This window comes from Octopus bimaculoides, chromosome 20 (assembly GCF_046866305.1).
Source record: "Octopus bimaculoides isolate indiv1 chromosome 20, ASM4686630v1, whole genome shotgun sequence".
NCBI lineage: Eukaryota > Metazoa > Mollusca > Cephalopoda > Octopoda > Octopodidae > Octopus > Octopus bimaculoides.
Window position 1 is genome coordinate 39,162,020 of NC_142947.1, and position 24,222 is coordinate 39,186,241.

General features: G+C 39.4%; 1 long non-coding RNA gene across 1 annotated transcript; it reads right to left on the reverse strand.

Moving 5' to 3' along the window:
• Window positions 1-1,297: 1,297 nt before the first annotated feature.
• Window positions 1,298-18,542, reverse strand: LOC149131691 (uncharacterized). The gene is made up of 3 exons (XR_016237666.1): window positions 17,331-18,542; window positions 2,652-2,693; window positions 1,298-1,810 (listed from the first exon to the last, which is right to left on the reverse strand). It is a non-coding gene; the product is annotated as an uncharacterized LOC149131691 (long non-coding RNA).
• Between the last annotated feature and the right edge of the window lie 5,680 nt (window positions 18,543-24,222).

Here is a 24,222-nt window from a genome sequence, read left to right on the forward strand (position 1 = left end):
GAATACAAAACAGCAACATTTGCATTGAGCCAAATGATTATCATCATAGCATTTACTATCACTTTCCCAGGCTTTCATAGAATTTTTCCTGCAGTTGGATGCCCTTCCTATGTTGCCAACGACCAGCCGTTTCCAAGCAAGGTAATATTTCCCCATAACCAGACATGTTTTTGCAGAATACTGGGAACAAAGGGCACCACTTGTAGGACAGGGGCACTCGTTTACAGCTATCATGCATTGTCGTTACAAAGAGACATATACAATAGGCTTCTTTTAGTTTCTCATTGATGGCTTTTGGCATGGGATTGTAGATCAAGTGTCTACCTCAAGGAACGAGCATTTATACAGCCTCATCTTGGAGGAGATGAGTATATATATATATATATATATATATATACTCATGTATATACACACACATACACAGGCATGACAAGTAATTAGACACCCTTCTAATCATTAAAATTTAAATCTGAAATTATACATTCAAATTATTTATTCATTGTTATAATGTAAATATTTAGTAGACATGCCCAATGCGTTTTTCAATGCAAGGGGACCCTATTAGGCATGACGAATATTCTCTTGCGAAGTTTCATGTAGTAATCTCAAAAGATCTGGCTTTGAAGATGCTTTTTTCTTTTTATGAAGTGTCCTGTCCATTATATCCCAAAAGTTCAATAGAGTTCATATCTATATCTGGTGACTGGCTTGGCTATGGAATTTTGGAGAAGATTGGAAGGAGCCTTCTGCAAAATGGATGCATATTTATCTGAGATTGTTTCCCCTCACACTTTACCAGCTCTGATCAACCATTGCTCCCTAGACCATCACAGAATGGTTACTGTGTTTCATTGCTGGCTGCAATCTTTTCACATCAAAATCTTGGACTGTGTATGTGTTTGCACATATATATTTTGTATGGTGGGAGGGGGGGAGGGGGGGAGATGTAATAATATAAAGCTATGTTTGTATGTATGTATGTATGAAGACGGATGGGAGAGAGGAGGAGGGAAGGAGAGGAGGAGGAGGGTTAGGAGGGAAGGAGAAGGAGAGAGGGGGGCAGAGAGCGAGAGGGAGGGGGGAGAGGGGAGAGAGAGAGAGGTAATGATATAAAGCTTGGTCTGTATGTATGTATGGAGGGGGAGAGGTAGAGGATGAGCGAGAGGGGGAGGGAGAGAGAGAGAGAGAGAGGAGGATGTGTTTGTGTATGTATGTATATATATTTTTGCACATATATATTTGGTAAATGATATAAAGCTTGGTATGTATGGAGGGGGGAGAGAGAGGAGGTGGAGGGGGGAGAGAGGAGGTGGAGGGGGGAGAGAGAGAGAGGGGACTCTATCAGGAAATGAAGCAAATCTGAACTCATCAGAGAATATGACAGTGTCCCAAAATGCTAGTGGCGTCTCCATCTCACTCGCCAAATCTTTTCTCCGCTTGATATTGGCTGGTTGAAGAAGTGGCTTCCTTCTTGCTGCTCTGCCATAGTAACCAAGTTCTGGGACTGACATCAACTTGTTCTGCTATGTCAGAGGCCTTGCAATGAGGATTATCCTCCACACTTCTCTTAACAAAGCGAAGGGTCCTGTCAGAGGGCTTTGGTTGATCTGGGTGAGGTGATGCGGACTTCTTCCCTTCTCTGCTGAATTGCACAATCACTCTATTAACTGTAGAAAGCGGGTTCTCAAGGTTTTCAGCGATTTTATGCTATGTCCACTTTCAGAATGACCCACAATACGGCCTCTTTGAAATTCAGACAGTTTCAAAGCTTGTTTTGTACATGGCAGGATTAAACAGACACGTACAGGACCTGAAACATAAAAATATAAACCATAACGAGTTGGAATCGACATAAAACGATGTTCAATGGGATGTCTATTTACTTCTGTCATACCTATGTATAAAGTGAGTTGATCTACTCAAGTCGATCCTTTGATTTAATCCTAATAATTCATTTTTGTAAATATAGACATAAGACGTAGGATTTGGCTAAGTGGGTTTGTCGATCAAATCTCATCCCCACCTCCATACTATAAGCTTTAAAACCACCATCTTTCGTGTAGGAAAATTACCAAAGAAAGTACGATATAGATATAGTTAATATATAGTCTAGTCAGAGTTGCTCCCCTTTCACTAGCAAACTTTACAGATGCGTCTCAGAATTACCAGTTTGGTATTGATCGATTTTTTTTTTTAAATATTGGAAAGAGATACTACATGAAAACTATTACGGCCAAGAATCTTTCCAAAATTTAAATTCCATTTGAAAGGAACAAGATTTCGAGACATACAGGAAATTCAAGAGAATGTAATGAGACAGCTGCTTGTTATCCCCACCAAAAGAAGTTCCACGAATGGAAACGACACTGAATAAAGTGTGTGGCTCCAGAGGGTCTACAGCGCAGGAAATGAAATACCGAATTGATACGTGTTGTAGTTTTCTTTTTTTATAGCACCAGTCCGGATACTTTTCGATCTGACCTCGAACGCGCTACTTCAAACAATTGATTGGTTAATTCGATCGAATCGATCCCGCATTTGATTGCTACTTATTTTATATCGGTGTTGAAATATCAAAAGCAAAACTGTCTCTAGAATATAGAAGATTGCAGTTAAACCTTATCCCACATTTTAATCTGATTCTTACTCACCGTGTAAATCCACTCGGTCCATGTAGGGGCATGAAAACATGTCTAAAAAAAAAAAAAACACTTTCATAGACTTAAAAATTCCACTTGGAAAAGGAAAGTGAGGAAGAAGAGAGAAACTTTACCTCGCAGTCAATTGGCGAAAAGATGCGTGACTGGCAAAAAATGGTTAGAGTGAATGGCTTTACTCACAAGCATGTGCCTGTAGACTGGAGAGCAGCAGTTGGTTGAGGGCTTGTTGCCTTTGGTGTCCAGGGTAATCTTCGATATGTAGGGGTTCCTTGATTGGCCCTAGTTGTAGGGCCAATCCAGAGGACTACATCATTCATGTTGTAATATACTTAGTACGCTATGTGTACTCTTTTCACCTTCTCCCTTCTCCTCATCTTTTATGTAAATTCCTACACTTCCTCTTCTTGAGGTGAACTGGAAGAATCGTTAGCACTCCGGACGAAATGTTTAACGCCATTTCTTCTGTCTTCACGTTCCGAGTTCAAATTCCATCCAGGTCGATTATGCCTTTCACCTTTTATCGAGGTCGATAAATTAAGTAAGAGCGAAACACCACCAAATTCCAGGCCTTGTGCCTAGAGTAGAAATTATTATTGTTATTACTATTATTAAGGCGGGTTAGCATAAAGGTCAGTGCTTCGAAACAAATGCTTAGCAGGATTTTTTCCCGGCTTTTTACGTTCTGAGTTGAAATTCTGTCGAGGCTGACTCCTCTTTCATATTTTCATGACAATAAAATGAGTACCTGTCACGTACCAGAGTTGATATGGTCGACTTTTGCAACTATTATTACAGCGGTGAGCTTGCAGAAGGGTGAACGCTTCGTAAAAACGTCTGAGCGGCATTTCTTCTGACTGTTTTCAACCCTGTTTCAAATTCCACCGGTGCCAAAATTTGAAACTATGGAATCAAAAATTCCGACAATAAACCGTACGTAATGTGCTCAAAGGAAATTTCTGTGGTAAGTAGCTTGCTTACCAACCACATGGTTCCGGTTTCAGTCCCACTGCGTGGCACCTTAGGCAAGTTGTCTTCTACGATAGCTTAGGGCCGACCAAAGCCATGTGAGTGGATTTGGTAGACGGAAACTGAAAGAAGCACGTCGTATATATGTATATGTGTTTGTCCCCCCACCACTGCTTGACAACCGATGCTGGTGTGTTTACATCCCCGTAACCTAGCGGTTCGGCAAAAAGTCGCCGATAGAATAAGTACTAGGCTTACAAAGAATAAGTTCTGGGGTCGATTTGCTCGACTAAAGGCGATGCTCCAGCATTGCCGCAGTCAAATGACTGAAAAGAGTATATGGTGATGAGAAATATTTCAAACTGGAACAACTGAGTACAATATATCCATTAACCATATTTTTTTTCGTTTTACATCCCCGCCTTAAATTACCTCCCCTACCATAAGAGTTGCCTCCCTTGTTTACCTATTTCTTCCAAGTAAAATAATCGGCTTATTTGAACTTAAAGTCGCTTCCTTTCGATTCTAAATTGCATGTGTTTAATTTGATCCCCTTCTTAATAAACTTGAAGAAGAAACAAGTAAACCCACTCCTGTATCAGGTGAATTCTTCTTTAGACCAAAAGTCTGCATGGCGAGCACCGGATTAGAAGTAAATACATTTATTTCACATTAATTTTTCGTGCAAGGCCTGGCATTTTAGATGAGGGGTTAGTCGATTTCATCGCTCCCAGTACATAAATGATAGTTATTTTATGAACACTGAAAGGATGAAACACAAAATCGACCTCGGTGGCATTTGAACTCTGTACGTAAAGCCGAAAGAAGTGCCCCTAGAACATTTCGCCCGGTCTGCTATTCATTCTGCTAGCTCGCCACCTGAATCCCTTCTAAGGCCTCAAATTTATGGGGAGGGGGATAATCGATTACATCGACCCCAATGTTCAACCTCGAAAGAATGAAAGGCAACGTTACCTCGGCAGCGATTGCATTCAGAACATAAAGACGGACGAAATACGACTAAGCATTTCGTCCGGTGTGCTGAAGATTCTGCTAATTTGGTCTTTGCATAGCCCAAGTACAAATTTCGGAATGGCATACTTGACAAAGTGTGACCACGCCTGTTTATTGGTTAGGAATATCTACAATTGCTGCTGCCGTAACGCATATCTGCGCATTTTCAGCCCCGTCATACCGAATCCGCTGCGCAAAGCGTGTTGGTTGCAGAAGGACCGCTTGACTAGTGGAATCCGTCCCTTCCACTAGAACTGGAAGAACAAACGCTCTGACTTGGTGTGATACGAGCTGGAGCAAGGCACGACAGTCAGCCGCTGATATATAACAGAGCAGATATACGCGTTCGCCCCTTCTGCCCAACTCCTCAGATCGCTTCCTCTTTCCTCTCGGCCCATTTCTGGACGAGTGACCACTCTCCTCGTTAACTCGTCCCAGTTTTTAACCACTTGGAGGTGTGGGCTAAAGTAGAACCCAAGAAATTCCATCTGTCCATCCGACTAGCGTCACACGACGCTGCTGAGCAGCATGGATTTGTCTTTCCAGGTGCGATGCTGCAAACCCACTGATTACTTGGGTTAATTTTTGTTCCAGTCTGCTCTTCATATTCCTCTAGGTAGTTGCTGACCACTCCGATTTCTGAGGTTCCCAACACCATTCCGGTGACGTCGTCCGCATATGCATACACAGTCCGTCCACGTCGCAGTTCGAGCGGGATGTTCTCTAACAGCTCCAGTTTCCGAAGTGGTAGCTCGGGATCAGTATGTACAAAAGGGAAGAGAGAGAGTGTATCTTTGGCGTATGATCTGAAACGGTTCTGATTGGTGGCCGTTAACTCTGACCACTGAGCAGATTCTGCTGTGCATTGAAACGATCCAGTCTTTAAAAACGGGATCGAAACAGGCTACCTTGATAACTTCCCCAAAGAATCGATGGTCAACCCTAGCGATAGCTTTTGATTGTTCTTAATTGATCTGAGCCCAATGAAACCAGATTTACTTCCTACCCTCTTTATGATGAATCACATGAGGTGGAGTTGAGTATTGACCTGGACGAAATACGTATATCTGCGCTTCCTCGAATCACACTTTTGACGACGAATGCCAACATCTTTGTTAATATCTTGACTAGAATCGTAAACTGTGTGTGTGTGGAGAAGAGTTATAGCCCGGAAATTTTCAATTACGTCCCCATTGTTCGCGTCTTTCCTTATTAGGGTAACTACTCCCCGGATTACTTACAGAGCTAGGAATTCTCCCGTTCTGTTGCCAGTTGAGAGGACACCGGCGAATTAGCTTGGCATATATGAAAGAACTCGATGATGGTGATGGTGCTGCTGCCGAGTTTTTCTGTGGTATTCCCAACTCCGAGTACTCCGACGTTAGTCAGCTTGTTGTTGTTATTATTTTCGCGCTCGCTTCCGTCACCACCCATCATGCAAATTACTTCGCCATTGAAAAAGGAGAAGGAAAAACTTCGTCTTCCTTGAAGACACCGAGATCTTGAACATGGATTTCTTTTTCTCTTAACGTCACCGAGCTATTTTCAGGAGGCAAAATTTACCCTCTAAGGGCTAAAGCTAACACAGAACACTAGCCAAAGAATTTCTGGTACCCTTACTGACAAATTACAATAAAATATGCGTACATAAAGACACAAAACTGGTGAAAAAACAACGATTCCAAGAGAGACTTACACAACATGGTCAAAATTACGTCTGAACTATTCCACAGCAAATAATAATAACAATAATGCCCGGATGCAGTACCAAGCAGTTGCTCTCATGGCTTCTGATCTTAACTGATTGGAAGTGTTATCATGTACATTGTTTTGTCTTCGTATAAAAGATGGGCTACAGCAAATATTCTGCTCAATACCACAGATTTGCTTGTCAGTTCCTTGACCGTAACTAGTTGAGCGTGTCCCTTAGTGGCTGACGATATGTGCATCTCTGACCCCGAGCAGAAGTAGTGGGGGAGCATCATAGCCATGTATTGAGAGGAATTCTTTAGGGTTTGAATAATTCACCTTTGTAAACATGGGTGTTTTGCTCAACATCCTTAAAGAAACCTTATTCAGGGACCTTTTGAGCGGGATGGGCTACCCGACCTGAAGAAAATTCTAACTGGGCCCCACCTGCAAGGTCATGCGCTATTTATCTTGATATGAGATCACCATGTCGCGCACATATGGTTTTTGATGCATGTGCCTGGTGTACCCTTATCAGACGGGTGGTCATGATGGGTATAATGGGCTTCGTATATTTTACCTCAGTATCACTTTGATGGCATGCACTGCTCTCTCACTCAATAATGATAATAATAATAATAATAAATAAATAAGGAAGGCAATGAAAAAATTCACTCGAAATACTCGGCTGAAAAATACTATCAACAATAAATTAATGTGTGAACATCATAAAACAACGACGAAAACTGAAAGAAGTTGGATGAATATTGAATAAAAGAGAGAAAATAGAGTGAAAGTTTAGATTCACAATACTTTTAAAAAAAAACTTAAAATATGAAAACACTTGAAAAATTTCCGAGAATACAAAAAGCATTAAGAAAAATTGGAAATGAATCAATATTACTAAAAATTTATTGTAAGCATTAAAAGGATAGAAACTAGTGAAAAACATGAACTGGGTGAATATATCGATGTCGAATGACAATGAGAATTACTGAAGCGAAATATACAACAGATATTGTTATAAAAAGACGGAGACACCATGAATATTACTAAAATAGGACTAGAAACCTTGGAAAGGGTAAGAAACAAACGAAATATACAGAAAGTAATAATTGAAAAAGAAACCGTCCGGAAGTCGACTGAATGAACGTGAAATGATTAAAAAATGCGGCGGCAATAGTAGTTAAGTAGGCGAAGATGTTGAAATAGAATGACATCAAGGGAGAAATAAAAGAGGTTTTCGAAACAGTAGAAAGGGTTAGATGTTGTTGTTGGCACTCCGTCGCTTACGACGACGAGGGTTCCAGTTGATCCGGTCAACGGAACAGCCTGCTCGTGAAATTAACGTGCAAGTGGCTGAGCACTCCACAGACACGTGTACCCTTAACGTAGTTCTCGGGGAGATTCAGCGTGACACAGATTGTGACAAGGCTGACCCTTTGAATTACAAGCACAACAGAAACAGGAAGTAAGAGTGAGAGAAAATTGCGGTGAAAGAGTACAGCAGGGTTCGCCACCATCCCCTGCCGGAGCCTCGTGGATCTTTAGGTGTTTTCGCTCAATAAACACTCACAACGCTCGGTCTGGGAATCGAAACCGCGATCCTATGACCGCGAGTCCGCTGCCCTAACCACTGGGCCATTGAGCCTCCACCATAAAGGGTTAGAAAGGATAAGCAAACGGACAAATATATGGAAATATAAAACAGAAAGATATTAACTATGAATTGAAACAGATTGAAAAATGAGTGGAGATGGTTAAAGAGGTCTGAGTATGACAAATAAGAGCTAAATGTATTAGAAAGGCGGTGAGCTGTTAAAATCATTAGCATGTCGGACAAAATGTTTAGCTGCATTTCCTCCGGCCATTTATGTTTTAAAATGAAATCCTACCGAGATCAGCTTTTACCTTCCATTTCTTCGGTGTCGATAAAATAAAGTAGCAGCCAAGTACTGTGGTCGATGTAATCAACTTGCCCCTCCCCTCATAATCATTGACCTTGTGCTAAAATTACTCGTTCAGGATAATGTGATCTCGTTTACTTATATGCCATGGAAGCCAGGGACGCGGTTTTATGACTCTTAGAGCTCAGAAGGAAGAAATGTCTTAGAATTTAACTGAAAATATCAGACAAGAAAAATATCTGCTGGCTTTGGACCCTACAAAAGATCGGCGTTCCGTTTCAAGGATAATATTATGATCCTGGTCAATTTTACATCGTGGAAACTCAGTAACCGGCCTTATGAATCCGCCGGCTCTAGAAAGAAAAATGTATTAGTTGATTGAAAATAGAAGAAAAGGAAAAATTTCCTTGTAAGGTTTTAGGGTGGTTGTTGTTGGCACTGCGTCGGTTACGACGTCGAGGGTTCCAGTTGATCCGATCAACAGAACAGCCTGCTCGTGAAATTAACGTGCAAGTGGCTGAGCACTCCACATGGTCAGATCTCTTTAAAAAAAATCCTTTGGAGTGATGAAGCGGTATTCCACATCGGTGGGTTTGTGAACCGTCACAACTGCCACTACCGGACTGGAGAAAATCCTCGTATTACCTCTGAAAAAAACGCAGAATCGGCCCAAGGTAACGGTATGGTGTGGAATGACTTGGGACGGGATTGTGGGTCCTTTCATTCTTTGCAATACCAGGAATGCTGGAAGGTACCTCACCATGCTGTAGGATGAAATCGGGCCAGTTATTAGTATTTGGGAGAATATCGAAGATTCGATTTTTATGCAAGGTGGCACTCCTCCACATTTTGCTATTGTTGTTTAAGAATGGCTGAATGCCCACTTCTCTGGGAGATGGATGGATCACAGGTCCGCATGATTGGCCAACAGGGATATAAATAAAGAGATACAAAGAAACAAGAAAACAACAACAACAACAACAAAAATATGAGAAAGGAAAAGAAAAGAAAGAAAAAAATGGGTGGAGGATAAAGCAGAAGAAGATGGAGAGGGAGAAGGCGATGGGCCACATACCCCAGAACAGATGGTGTGCTCAACCGCGCCCTGCAGTGATGACTGCAATGGTGTTGCGGCGGAGAGTGGCCAGCGACACTCGCTGCACAAATCACTCCACCTCGCGGGGCTCATTTCTCTGATGCCTCTATTTCTGGAGGAAATCGGTAGTACGGGGTCTTATAACCCCCCCCCCCCCAAACCACAAATCCGTTTGTCTGTCCTCGTTTGTCCCCTCTATGTTTAGTCCCTTGTAAGCAGTAAAGAAATAAGAAACGTTAGCACGCCGGGCGAAATGCTTAGCGGCATTTCGTCTGTCTTTACGTTCTGAGTTCAAATTCTGACGAGGTCGACTTTGCCTTTCGTCCTTTCGGGGTTGATAAATTAACTACCAGTTGCATACTGGGATCGATCTAATCAACTGGTCCCCTCCCCCAAACTTTTCGGGCCTTGTGCCCAGAGTAGAAAAGAATTTACTTTTCAGTGTCCGTGATTAATTTGAAAGCAGAACGTGCTACACGTAATGTGTCAACGATACCCGAAGACCATAATGGGTGTTCCTTTATTCTTTTACTTGTTTCAGTCATTTGACTGCGGCCATGCTGGAGCATCGCCTTTGGTCGAACAAATTGACCCCCGACTTATTCTTTATACGCCTAGTACTTATTCTGTCGTTCTCTTTAGCCGAACCGCTAATTTTCGGGGACGTAAACACACCAGCATCGGTTGTCAAGCGATGGTGGGAGACGAACACAGACGCTCGCGCGCGCACACACTCAGGCACACACATATATATACTACGGGCTTCTTTCAGTTTCCGTCTACCAAATCCACTCGAGGCTATAGCAGAAGACACTTTCCCAAGGTGCCACACAGTGGGACTGAACCCGGAACCATGTAGTTGGGAAGCAAGCTTCTCATCACACGGCCACTCCTGCACCTAAAAGAAGTAATTTTGGCTTCAAATTTTTTTTGGCACAAGGCCAGCAATTTCAAAGAATGAGCTAGTTGATTACATCGATATCAGTGCTTAATTGGTACTTATTTATCCCAAGAGGATGAATGGCACGACCTCGGAGGGATTTGAACTCTGAACGTAAAGACGAGCGAGATGCCGCTAAGCATATTACCCGGCGTGCCAACAAATCTTCCAACTTGCTGCCTTAGGGTGAAGAAATAATTTTGAATACATTTTCAAATACAATTTGGTATATTTTCTGTTTATATTGTCAACTACTTTGAGAAAATTCTCTTTGAAAGTTTGTAGAGTTGTTAAAACCACTTCAGATATTTCTAAACATTTTCAGCCGTTCCAGTGTTTTCGAGTTTGACATCTTTAAGCACATCTCCATTCAGATTTCTTCATCTCTTGATCACCATTAAGTGTGCTTCAAAGTTTTTCAATTATTTTCTGTTTCTTTTTTTCCAAACAGAACGAAGCAGATGAATAGGAAGCGTTTATTTTACTAGTCAGACATTTTTCAAACTTTCTTATATCTTGTTTTATTTAATAATCATATATTACGATCTTCTATCAAGTTGATTTCAACTTATTTCTATCTTGTTTGAAACTGTCTAAAAAATAGTTATCTCTTTCCTTTAACATCTTTTCAATATATGACGTATTCAAGGTAGCGATTTGACAGAATAGTTTTCACGCCGGGCTAAATATTTCGCAGCATTTCGCCCGTCTTCATGTTCTAAGTTAAAATTCTGCCGACGTTCACTTTGCTTTTCCTCTTTCCCCGGTTGCTAAAGTAATTACCAATTGAGTACTGGGATCGACATAATCGATTAGCTTGCTCCTCGAAATTGCTGGCCTTGTACTAAAATTTAAAATCAATATATACTCTTTTACTTGTTTCAGTCATTTGACTGTGGCTATGCTGGAGCACCGCCTTTTAGTCGAGCAAATCGACCCCAGGACTTATTCTTTGTAAGCCAAGTATTTATTCTATCGGTCTCTTTTGCCGGACCGTTAAGTTACGGGGACGTAAATACACCAGTATCGGTTGTCAAGCAATGTTGGGGGACAAACACAGACACACAAATATATACATACATATATATATATATATATATATATATATATATATATATATATACATATATACGACGGACTTCTTTCAGTTTCCGCCTACTGAATCCACTCACAAGGCTTTGGTCGGCCCGTGGCTATAGTGGAAGACACTTGCCCAAGGTGCCACGCAGTGGGACTGAACCCGGAACCATGTGGTTCGTAAGCAAACGACTTACCACACAGCGAGTTGGCAGAATCATTAACACGTCGGGCTAAATATTTCGCAGCATTTCGCCCGTCTTCACGTTCGGAGTTCAAATTCTGCCGATCGTTGACTTTGCCGTTCATCATTTCCGAGTCGCTAAAATAAGTATCAGTTGAGCACTAGGGGTCGATGTAATCGACTTACCCCTCCCCCGAAATTGCGGGTGTTGTGCCAAAATTTGAAACCAGTTTTTTTTTCTATCACTTTCCATTAATCTTATGCTTGATTACTCGTATTCAGCCACTTCTCAGTCATTTCGAAAGTGTTCGGTATTTTCTTTGGCTTTCGTTTGCTTCTGCATACTTCTCTTCACTTGTTTTTCTATTCCCGTTATTTTGTGCATAAGTTTGCTTTCCTCGACTTGTTTCTGTCATTGGAATCTGGCCATGCTGGGGCACAGCCACGAAGAGTTTTTCAGTCGAATAAATCGTCCGCAGTGTCAATTTTCAAAGTGTGGGGGTTATTGTATTGTTTTCTCTTTGCCAAACTGCTAATTTACGGGGCAACAACAAAACAAAACGAACACCGGTTGACAAGCTTTAGTGTATGTAAGATATTAACACAGACACTAACACACACTAAAGGCTTCCACACAGTTTCCATCTATCAGATCACTCGCGAGGCAGTGGTTGACCAAGCTCCATAGTAGAAGATATATGTCCAAGTTGCTGCGCCGTGGGTTTGAACCTGAAACTACGCAGTTGCAAAGCGTGCCTTTATATACTTTCTCATTATGTTTTGTTCTTATTACCAACCTAAACACAAAGATTTTTTTTTATATCTGATATTTTCAGTTGACCCATAAAACGCTGAGATTTTCACTTACATAGCATGGACTGCTGAGCACATTTTATGAAAATAAAACTACCACGCACACATAAGAAACAAAAGATAGTTCAAATATCTTCTTACTATATAATGGTAGCAAGTTTTACATCATCTGAAACGTCATTAGTTGAACTATTAATCCTCTTGCATTCTGGGGGTTATAGAAGCGTTTGAGTGACATTAGACCCCAACAAACGCCTATAAATTAAATGCGTCTAATCGTGGCCTGTCGACCTGTGTCTGACAGCCACGATCGTAACCGGTTGCGCTTTATGTGTTAAATTCTAAGACATTTCTTTCTTCTGAGCTCTAAGAGTCATAAAACCGCGTCCCTGGCTTCCATGGCATATAAGTAAACGAGATCACATTATCCTGAACAAGTAATTTTAGCACAAGGTCAGCGATTACGAGGGGAGGGGCAAGTTGATTACATCGACCACAGTACTTGGCTGCTACTTTATTTTATCGACACCGAAGAAATGGAAGGTAAAAGCTGATCTCGGTAGGGTTTCATTTTAAAACATAAATGGCCGGAGGAAATGCAGCTAAACATTTTGTCCGACATGCTAATGATTTTAACAGCTCACCGCCTTTCTAATACATTTAGCTCTTATTTATCATACTCAGATCTCTTTAACCATCTCCACTCATTTTTCAATCTGTTTCAATTCATAGTTAATATCTTTCTGTTTTATATTTCCATATATTTGTCCGTTTGCTTATCCTTTCTAACCCTTTCTACTGTTTCGAAAACCTCTTTTATTTCTCCTTTGATATCATTCTATTTCAACATCTTCGCCTACTTAACTACTATTGCCGCCGCGTTCTTTAATCATTTCATATTCATTCAGTCGACTTCCGGACGGTTTCTTTTTCAGTTATTACTTTCAGTATATTTCGTTTGTTTCTTACCCTTTCCAAGGTTTCTAGTCCTATTTTAGTAATATTCATGGTGTCTCCGTCTTTTTATAACAATATCTGTTGTATATATTTCGCTTCAGTAATTCTCATTGTCATTCGACATCGATATATTCACCCAGTTCATGTTTTTCATTATTTTCTATCCTTTTAATGCTTACAATAAATTTTTAGTAATATTGATTCATTTCCAATTTTTCTTAATGCTTTTTGTATTCTCGGAAATTTTTCAAAAGTGTTTTCAAACGTGTTTTCATATATTAAGTTTTTTTTTTAAAGTATTGTGAATCTAAACTTTCACTCTATTTTCTCTCTTTTATTCAATATTCATCCAACTTCTTTCAGTTTTCGTCGTTGTTTTATGATGTTCACACATTAATTTATTGTTGATAGCATTTTTCATCTGAGTTTTACAAGTGGATTTTTTTCATTACTTTCCTTTGCTTTCCAAATTCCGCCGAGGTTAATTTTGCCTTTTCATCCTTTCGGGTTCGATAATACAACTGGCAGTTGAGTACTGGGGTCGATGTAATCGACTTACTCCCTCCACCAAATTCCAGGCCTTGTGCCTTTGGTAGAAAGTATTATTATTTGACGTTTGTTAATTTCAGGCAATTTTCTGCTGCATCACCTCTTATACCTCCGTGTTGCTGAGGTGTTTTCAACATTGTGTTCTTGTTATCTTTTTGTTGCTGAGGGAGTATAAAATCTTCCCGGTATCGTATCGCATCAGTATTTTCCGTTATATATATATATATATATATATATATATATATATGTTAAATCTCTGAACGAGCTCTTAACAGTAACTGCACGACAAGGTGAAGTATATTTGCCACTTAAATGCGGCTGACCCCTAAGGGTGGATGTTACTGTTGCTTTTAGCCCCAGGAGATGTGTGTCAATAGCCAGCTGGAGGAGATGTTCTCCTGGGGCTAAAAGCAACAGTAACATCCACCCTTAGGGGTCAGCCGCATTTAAGTGGCAAATATACTTCACCTCTCTCTCTCTCTCTCTCTCTCTCTCTCATATATATATATATATATATATATATATATATATATATATATATATATGTATATATTTGTATGCATCTATGTCTGTGTGTTGGTTTGTTTATGTCTCGGTAGCGTAACGGTTCGGCCAAAGAGACCGACAGAATAAACACCAAGTTTACGAAAAATAAATACAGGGGTCGATTTGATCGATACCTCTCTTCAAGGTGGTGCTCCAGCATGGCGCAACCCAATGACTGAAATAAGTAAAAGAGTATATGTGGATTCTTCGTATTCCTTTTCATATTTCTTGATTTCAAATTCTAATCCCGCCTCACATTGTGCCTAGATAGTTACTTCCCCTTGATATAAACGTCCATTTGCAGAGCGTCACGCTCGGATATCTGGTGTTTTAAATGATATTTGCAACTTTGTCTTTTGCGTGGATTTGTTCGATGAATATTGATTTGTTTGAATGCAATGCATGGAAGGAAGCAAAATTATTTAGATTTGCTAGCGGTAACATTAGATTTAGTCGATAATTCTATTTAGATTAATGTGTAAATGTATGATTGGTGTACGTTACAGCTAGTTGACAACTCGTCAAATATGTCTGTCTTATTTTTCGAATGTTCTTCATATAAAACCGAGAAGAATTTTAATATTTTATACATTTCCCCCAAAGGTAACAAGCTGGCTGAATTGTCAGCACGTCGGACAAAATGTTTGGCAGCATTTCTTCCAGCTCTTTATGTTCCGAGTTCAAATACCACTGAAGTTGACACGTTGCCTTTCATTCCCTCAGAGTTGAGAAAGTTAGGTACTAGCAAAATACTGGGGAGGACTTGTCCCTTCCCCTCAAGATTTCTGCTTTTGAATCCTGCAGCGGACCGGCATTTCGTTTAAGGGGAATTTTATGATCTCCGTGGGACATGCCAAGGAGACCTGATAACCGGCTTTTATATGTCCTAAGGTTTAAGAAAAATAAATTAATAAATACGAGAGTAATTTAGAGCAGTAATTTTACTCTGCCCTGATAAGGCAGTGAGCTGGAAGAATCGGTAGAGCGCCGGGCAAAAACTGTTTAGTAGCGTTTCGTTCGTCTTTACGTGCTGAGTTCAAATTCTACCGAGGTCGTCTTTGCCTTTTATTTTTTCGGGGTCAATAAAATAAGTGCTAGTTGAACACTGGGATCGATTTAATCGACTTGGACCCTCCTCCAAACTTGCTGGCCTTGTGCTAAAATTTGAAACTAATATTACTTTCTTCTGAGAAATAAAACACAAAGAAAATACCGATACAACAAATTGAAGAAAATATTGATTTCAATATTTGGTACAGGGTCGCCAAGTTCGTGGGCTGGAGTAATCAATTACATCGATCTCAGGGCTAAACTGGTACGTTTTATCGAACATAAAAGGGAGTAAAGCAAAGCCGACTTCGGCGGAATCTGAACTCAGAACGTAAAGACAGATAAAATAATTCTGTTATAGGCACAAGGCCTGAAACTTTGAGGGAGGAGGCTAGTCAATTACTTCGATCCAGCGTTCAACTGGTACTTAATTTATCGACCCCGAAAGGATGAAAGGCAAAGCCGACCTCGGCAGAATTTGAACTCAGAACATAAGGACGGACGAAATGTCGTTAAGCATTTTACCCGGCGTGCTAACGTTTCTGCCAACTCACCGCCTTAAGTTGAAGAAAATATTTCTTTACTGTCCACAGGGTGGCTAAACATAGAGGGGATAAACAAGGAGAGACAAACGGATTAAGTCGATTACATCGACCCCAGTGCGAAACTGGCACTTATTTAATCGACCTCGAAAGGATGAAAGGCAAGGTCGACTTTGGCGGAAGTTGAACTCAGAACGTAGCGACAGACGAAATACCGCTAAGCATTTCGCCCGGTGTGCTAACATTTCTGCCAGCTCGCCGCCTAAAATTGAAGAGAATATATAGTCATCCCTTCGCTAGTTCATCACCTTGAATTACCCACAATTATATATCACCAGCGGGAAATTCCACGGTGTAAGTCGGCGTATTTGAAAACATTGTTTATATATTAAACACAAACAAGAAATCCATTTAATTTCAATTCAGCTATCTATTTGTGTATTTATTAATATATCTCTTATATCTGCATTTCCTTTGATATATCTGTAGACTTACCTACATAACTACCAACATACGTAATCTATCTATCTATCTATCTATCTATCTATCTGTGTACTTAACTATTACATCTACTTTCTCCTCTACCGATGTATATGTCGGTCTACTCGCAAAATATCGACACGCATTTAAACATTATAAAAAAAAAAAAAAAAATGAGCAATGGCTTGGCACCAGCACGGCCACAGACTTTGGTCTGGAACCCGTAAAAGATAAAAGTATAACATTCACAGCTATTTGCTAAGGTTCATTTAACTTGGATTTAACTATCTATCGATATGTCTTTTAATAAATCAATTTATAGATCTTCAGGACAATGTTTCATTATGTTAAACATTTCGACTGTGACCGAGATTTGAACACACAAATGCAGAATAACATTGACTATCTCTCTCTTTGGCGTTTTCTGTTTCTATCTTTTTCCTGATTCCACTATTTCAGTTTCTCTCTTTGTGTCTCTTTCGTCTCTGTTTCTACATGTATCTTTTTCCATTCGAATTATCAACTCTCTGGGCATAACACACAGACAAAACCGCCAGACCGCAGGAACAAACAGAACAATATAATCATTATCGACAGAAATTTTTTGTGAATTACACTTCGAATAAAATGAGATGAGATGAATACTGATGAGTATATATATATATATATATATATATATATATATATATATATAACTAGCAGCTAAGCCCGGTTTCATCTGGTCAGAGAACGACGCGAAAAGAGAAACGAAAACATAAAAAAGAGGAAGAAGTGGATACGAAGTGGTGTTTGGGCGACGGATCTTGGTAGAAAAAAAAAGAGGTGAGTTAGTAAGGAGAGCAAAGCAAGACTGGACTTACGTGGGCTGGCAGGGCGATGAAAAAATTACGGAGTTGAAATTGGAGTAGTTGAAGTTGCCGTTGTTATCATTGGAGTGCCTCTTCGTAGACAACATCCTTCGTCCTTCCCTCGGGTGCACAAATAGAAAGACCGTGGGGACAGTCAACGTACAGTTGTGCGTGTGAGAATACTTGCTCTGTCAGGTTCAAACCAACCGCTTGCACTGATTGTCCCTGCGCCTTGTCGATTGTCATGGGAAAGCAGAGCTTGATGGGAAATTGCATCTGTTTAAACTTGTAGGTCGTATCGGAGTGGGTAAGGGGCATGGGAGTTATAAGTATGTCTTAGCCAGCGGCCGGTTCATTCAAGATTGTTGCCTACAGAACTCGGGAGCACAATTTTTTGATAATCATCCACATACCATTGCACATTATTGGAGCATCTAAATTCCTTAGCATGATTGAAGCGCCAACTTTCAGATGCAGTTCGTGAGCTGGTAGTTCTGTGGGTCCCCACTTTTGTCAGATTTGTCATGGGCCGGCCGGCCTATCTCAGATACATGGGAAGCTGGATTAAATTTTTCATCAACACAGGGAAGCCGAAATAAATTTTTTCAATATCCAAGGGAAGCCAAATCGCGAAAAAGGTTGAGAAATGCTGATCTATAACGATGGTTTTTATTTAGGCACATCGTAAAAGTAATTATAATGAATTGCTTAATATAAAGAAAAGTATGTTTTTTTTTTCAAGCAAATACAGTTAGAAAAAATATTTACCATTTCAAGTCATCACTAAAAACAAAGCTCATCAATTTTTGAATGAAATAATAATTTTATTCTTTTATTCTAAGTTGTAAATTTTGCCCGAGAAATAAAGCAAATAATCACCAAATGCATTGTTAAAAATCTGCAACTCGATACCAAAGATCTCCAAATTGATTAAAAATGCATAAATTTAATAATAACAATGTTTTTGAGATTCCGGTTCGAATGACATGAGTGTTTTTGTTCCACTTTTGACACGTAATACTTAAATAGTGGAGGAAATATGATGTTGCTGTGGGCTGGAAGTATGCAAGAAGTTAAAATTTGTTTTTGACTAAAACACAACCGGGACCCTAAGTAAGGCATGTGTAAAATTTGAATGAAATTGGTTGTGTAGTTTTGGAGTTTTAGGGATTCACACAGACATACATTCTCAATTATATATATATATATATATATATATATATATATATATATATATATATATATATAGATAGATAACACAAAAAAAATGTGCAATGGCTTGGCACTAGCACAGCCACAGACTTTGCTCAGCTAACTAAGGTTCATTTCACTTAGATTTAACTATCTATCGGGTTCTTAAAGCAGAATTCTGTCTTACAATTTCCTAAGTTTTATGAGAATAGCTCTCCACATTATAATAATATTCTTCGTGCGGGTTATCCGGCAAATCGAAACACCAACACTGTCACCAACATCATCACAGTTTTTTCATTAAGTTCCAGTGGCGATAGGAAAAGCGGCGACGGGGACAGACCGAGGATGTTACTGGAAGTCTTCAGCTTTGATCCTGCACACAAGTACCCATAGGCTGATGGTCGTTTCCCCACAGTGCTACACTATGCGGCTTTGTCTTGTTGGATCCTCATTCGTCGAAGGGATTCAAATGCATTTGTTTCTTGAATGGATTCAAACTCACTTTCCTTATTAGATAGATATATCCAACACTGGGAAGATTTTCTTTCTAAAATAGAATGCTTTTTTAATTAATCTATTTCATATGCTTTTCAAATACATTGTTTACTTTAAATATGTTTATAGAAGGAAGTAGTGGTTGTAGTGTTAGTGGTAATCATAGTCGTAACAGAAATTATTTATGGGAGGAGGCTAAAATGTTATGTTAGTAGCTGTGACTAACATTCATGTTCATAATGATGATGTCTATAAGAGGTGCCAGCTTGTCTTCTTTATCATCAAAAAGATTTCAGATTACATTAACAATATTAATACATTTCCCCATTCTATTCTCATTATCAGCAAATGGCTCTGCTACACTGGTTATCTTATAACTGGCATCAGAATCTACTATTCCAGACATCAGGACTTCTTAGAAGAACTAACAACTTTAAGCAAATTTTTTATTCGCTTCTCATTTTTGTTATGACACTTTAAATTTATATAATCGAGCAAATATCGAATAGAAAACAAAAATTATTTATTACTGCGACCAGCTAAAGTATTGATGCAATTCATTAACTTTATTTTGCGTCTAGCTCTATTTAAATATCAATCTAACGCATCTAGAACATTCCTTCACAACATTTTCTTGACATATAACTTATAGTTCATAAATTTCTAAGAATTTGTAAATCTTATCTTTATTTCTTACGTTTCCTTATCTGAGCTTTTAATTAATTTTCCTCCTTCCAAGGTTGCTTCAATGCATTTTTTAAACCCCAAATTTTATAACAAGTACATCTGTATATAATCTGTAGCCGTGTTTCTAGTTGCTCATCGTTTGCAATGTACGACATGACGTTGTCCATATATAAACGATAATCGATTGTGCTCTTTCGACATCCGATCTGGTTATAAATGGTAAAACCAGACCGAAAGAATTGGAGAGAGAGGGAGGGAGTCTTTTTAAGGATATTTTTCCTCTGTTACAGATGGGAATTAGCTTTCATAATAATCTCTTTTGTTGGTATCTGCAGTTATAGAAAACTTTTCATTTACTTTTGATGTGATTAACATAGCTGTTGAAATTACTGGCGTTTCTTTAATTATGTCTAATGTTTCCGGAATTGGTATTAGGCACACTGTCAAAAACTTTCTGCCATTTAATCCTTGTCATACTTAGACCCTTCTTTCTCCTTTAGCGTTGTAAATTGTAAGAAGGCAGACAATGAGCCTAGTTTTTAAGGATTGCCGTTTCTTTAGCGTTGAGAATTACGTTGGTTTTTGCCCCGTAATAACCCAGTGGACTGTTGTTTTTAATTTTTGCCGTTATTATGTATACGTTTGTCAGCACTTCAGCTGTGCTTGTAAAATATTTAAATTAGAAGCTTGGGTTTTTTATCCTTTCATGGTGTCTTTCAGTCGTTCGCTTTCTGTATTGTCTGGGTTAATTCATGAGTCGATATCGATCAGGTCAGGTGAGGAAGCATGCGCAGTTGCAGCGCGTTGTTGCTTTCACCATTTGTCGGCATAATTCCTGGGTTCTCTCGGGCGACCCGTTGAGCAGAGTCCCGACCTGCTCCAACTCCTCGAAATAACACCTCATCTGCCGTGATCATGTGGCACGTGGTCGACCAACACGAGCCGTCAACCCAGCCAGATTATCAGTGAAAAGAACACAGTAAGCAAGGTCGAGCTAAAAGATTGAGCAATACGGTCAAACAAGTAACAGAACAAATCCCAGTTTTTGAATAGAATCGTTGGTTGGATACGAGACCCTACCTATGATAATCCATAATCATGCGAAGCATCCTGAGTTGATAACAGCCCCCAAATAATTGCCTAGGTATTACCGTTATTGTTTTGAAAACAATTTCTTCCACGGAGATTCCTTCACTATCAAAAATCTTCTTCAAAATTTGTCTACTTGATTTTGGAGCCTCATTAATTTTCATTTAATTTTTGCCTGATTCTTAATGAAATCACTTTGAGTTTGAGTCGAGTATTTTGTTTTGCACAGAGTATTTTTGTGCAAAACAAAAAAACATTAATAATATGTTCTTTTGTAACTTAGCAAGGGTATTTTGCCCCAGGATTCTTTGAGCTCTTTCCTCTGATGGGGAATTGCTTACCTTGTTCAAATTTTACTGTTCCTATAGGCGGCGAGCAAGCAGAAACGTTAGCACGCTCGGGAAAATGCTTAGCGGCATTTCATCCGTCTTCACGTCCTAAGTTCAAATTCCACCGAGATCGACTTTGCCTTTCATCCTTTCGGGGTAGATAAATTAAGTACCAGTTACGCACTGGGGTCGATGTAATCGACTTAATCCCTTTGTCTGTCCTTGTTTGTTCCCTCTATGTTTAGTCCCTTGTGGGCAATAAAGAAATAAGAAGCTTTTTGTTAACGACGTCTTTAATCTTTATGATTTCCAACGTCATTGACTGTTTACCAGTATAACAAGCTGTTTCTGAAAAAAAAAACAAGACTTAAAAATCGTCAAATTTAACCCTAACACCCTGTACCCTCACACAACTCCATCACGGAGTACCGTATGTGTATATTTTAAAAAATCTGGATGATTTTAATCTGTTTTAATTAATTTGCGTTTAATTCATGAAAGGGGAGTGCCAGGTGTCGAGTTTGTTACAATTTTTCTTGCTTATGAAACGAAAAATTCCAGGCAGTTTGAATATCTTCTTTCGCTGAGTCGACATTAAAAACAAACAAATCAGGAAGCGTTCTCCCCCCCCCCCCCCCAAAAAAAACTAAATACATAACAAAAACGATCAAAATATTGAAGAAATGCTTGTGGCTAATAGGAGAAATAATGATAATTTTAGTATAAATATTAGCGAAGTTAGCAGAATTAATGTTTCGCTTAACAGCAGTAACCACACTGCACACATGCTGCGGATTATCTTTGCCAAATCAAGAAAACTGCGAGTAAGCGTTTGTTTTCAACAACAGACTCACTTTGAATATGACTAAACTACTTGAGAAAGCATCAATTCGGCAAAATCTTACAGCGAAAACAAACGTAAAGTTATTTACCAGACGAATACTGAGATCGATTTATTCGACAAACCACCTCTTCCTAAATAACGGCTTTCGTTAAAAACGAATATCATGACTCGAGCTGGCAAGCCGACGAGTTGGCAAAATCATTATTGCGGTGGGCGAAATGCTTAGCGGCATTTCGTCTGCTGTTACGTTCTGAGTTCAAATTCCGCCGAGATCGACTTTGTCTTTCATCCTTTCGAGGTCGATAAATTAAGTACCAGTTACGCACTGGGGTCGATGTAATCGACTTAATCCCTTTGTCTGTCCTTGTTTATCTCCTCTATGTTTAGTCCCTTGTGGGCAATAAAGAAATAAGAATCATTAGCACGCAGAGCAAAATGCTTTGCGGCATTTCGTCCGCCTTCACGTCCTGAGTTCAAATCCCGCTCAGATCGATTTTGTCTTTCATCCTTTCGGGGTCCATAAAATAATACCAGTTGGGTGGCTATCCCTCTCCACACCAAAATGCAGCCCTTGTCCCTTTAGTAGAAAGGATTTTTACCGGTTAGTTAGCACGTTGTACATAGAGCTTATCGGCATTCTTTCTGGTTTTTACGTTCTGAGTTCAAATTCTGCCAAGGTGGACTTTGTTTTCATCGATAAAATAAATTACCAGCTGAACACTGGCGTCGATGTAATCGACTGGTCGCTTTCCCGAAACTTTGAAGCCCTGTGCCTTTAGCAGAAAAAAGAATCATCATCATCATCGTCGTCGTCGTCGTCGTCGTCGTCGCCGTCGCCGTCGCTGTCGCCGTCGTCGTCGTCGTCGTCATCATCATCTTCATCACCACCACCACCACCACCACCACCACCACCACCACCATCATCATCATCATCATCATCATCATCATCATCATCATCATCATCATCATCATCATCATCATCATCATCATCATCATCATCATCATCATCATCATCATCATCATCATCATCATCATCATCATCATCATCATCATCATCATCATCATCATCATCATCATCATCATCATCATCATCATCATCATCATCATCATCATCATCATCATCATCATCATCATCATCATCATCATCATCATCATCATCATCATCATCATCATCATCATCATCATCATCATCATCATCATCATCATCATCATCATCATCATCATCATCATCATCATCATCATCATCATCATCATCATCATCATCATCATCATCATCATCATCATCATCATCATCATCATCATCATCATCATCATCATCATCATCATCATCATCATCATCATCATCATCATCATCATCATCATCATCATCATCATCATCATCATCATCATCATCATCATCATCATCATCATCATCATCATCATCATCATCATCATCATCATCATCATCATCATCATCATCATCATCATCATCATCATCATCATCATCATCATCATCATCATCATCATCATCATCATCATCATCATCATCATCATCATCATCATCATCATCATCATCATCATCATCATCATCATCATCATCATCATCATCATCATCATCATCATCATCATCATCATCATCATCATCATCATCATCATCATCATCATCATCATCATCATCATCATCATCATCATCATCATCATCATCATCATCATCATCATCATCATCATCATCATCATCATCATCATCATCATCATCATCATCATCATCATCATCATCATCATCATCATCATCATCATCATCATCATCATCATCATCATCATCATCATCATCATCATCATCATCATCATCATCATCATCATCATCATCATCATCATCATCATCATCATCATCATCATCATCATCATCATCATCATCATCATCATCATCATCATCATCATCATCATCATCATCATCATCATCATCATCATCATCATCATCATCATCATCATCATCATCATCATCATCATCATCATCATCATCATCATCATCATCATCATCATCATCATCATCATCATCATCATCATCATCATCATCATCATCATCATCATTTCGATTATTGGCGTCGAGTTGGCGGAATCATTATTGCGGTGGGCAAAATGTTTAGCGGCATTTTGTCTGTCTCTACGTTCTGAGTTCAAATTCCGCCGACATCGACTTTGTCTTTCATCCTTTCGGGGTCGATAAAATAAATACCAGCTGATATTTGTCCCCCTAAATTGCAAGCCTTGCGCCTGTAATAGAAAGGAT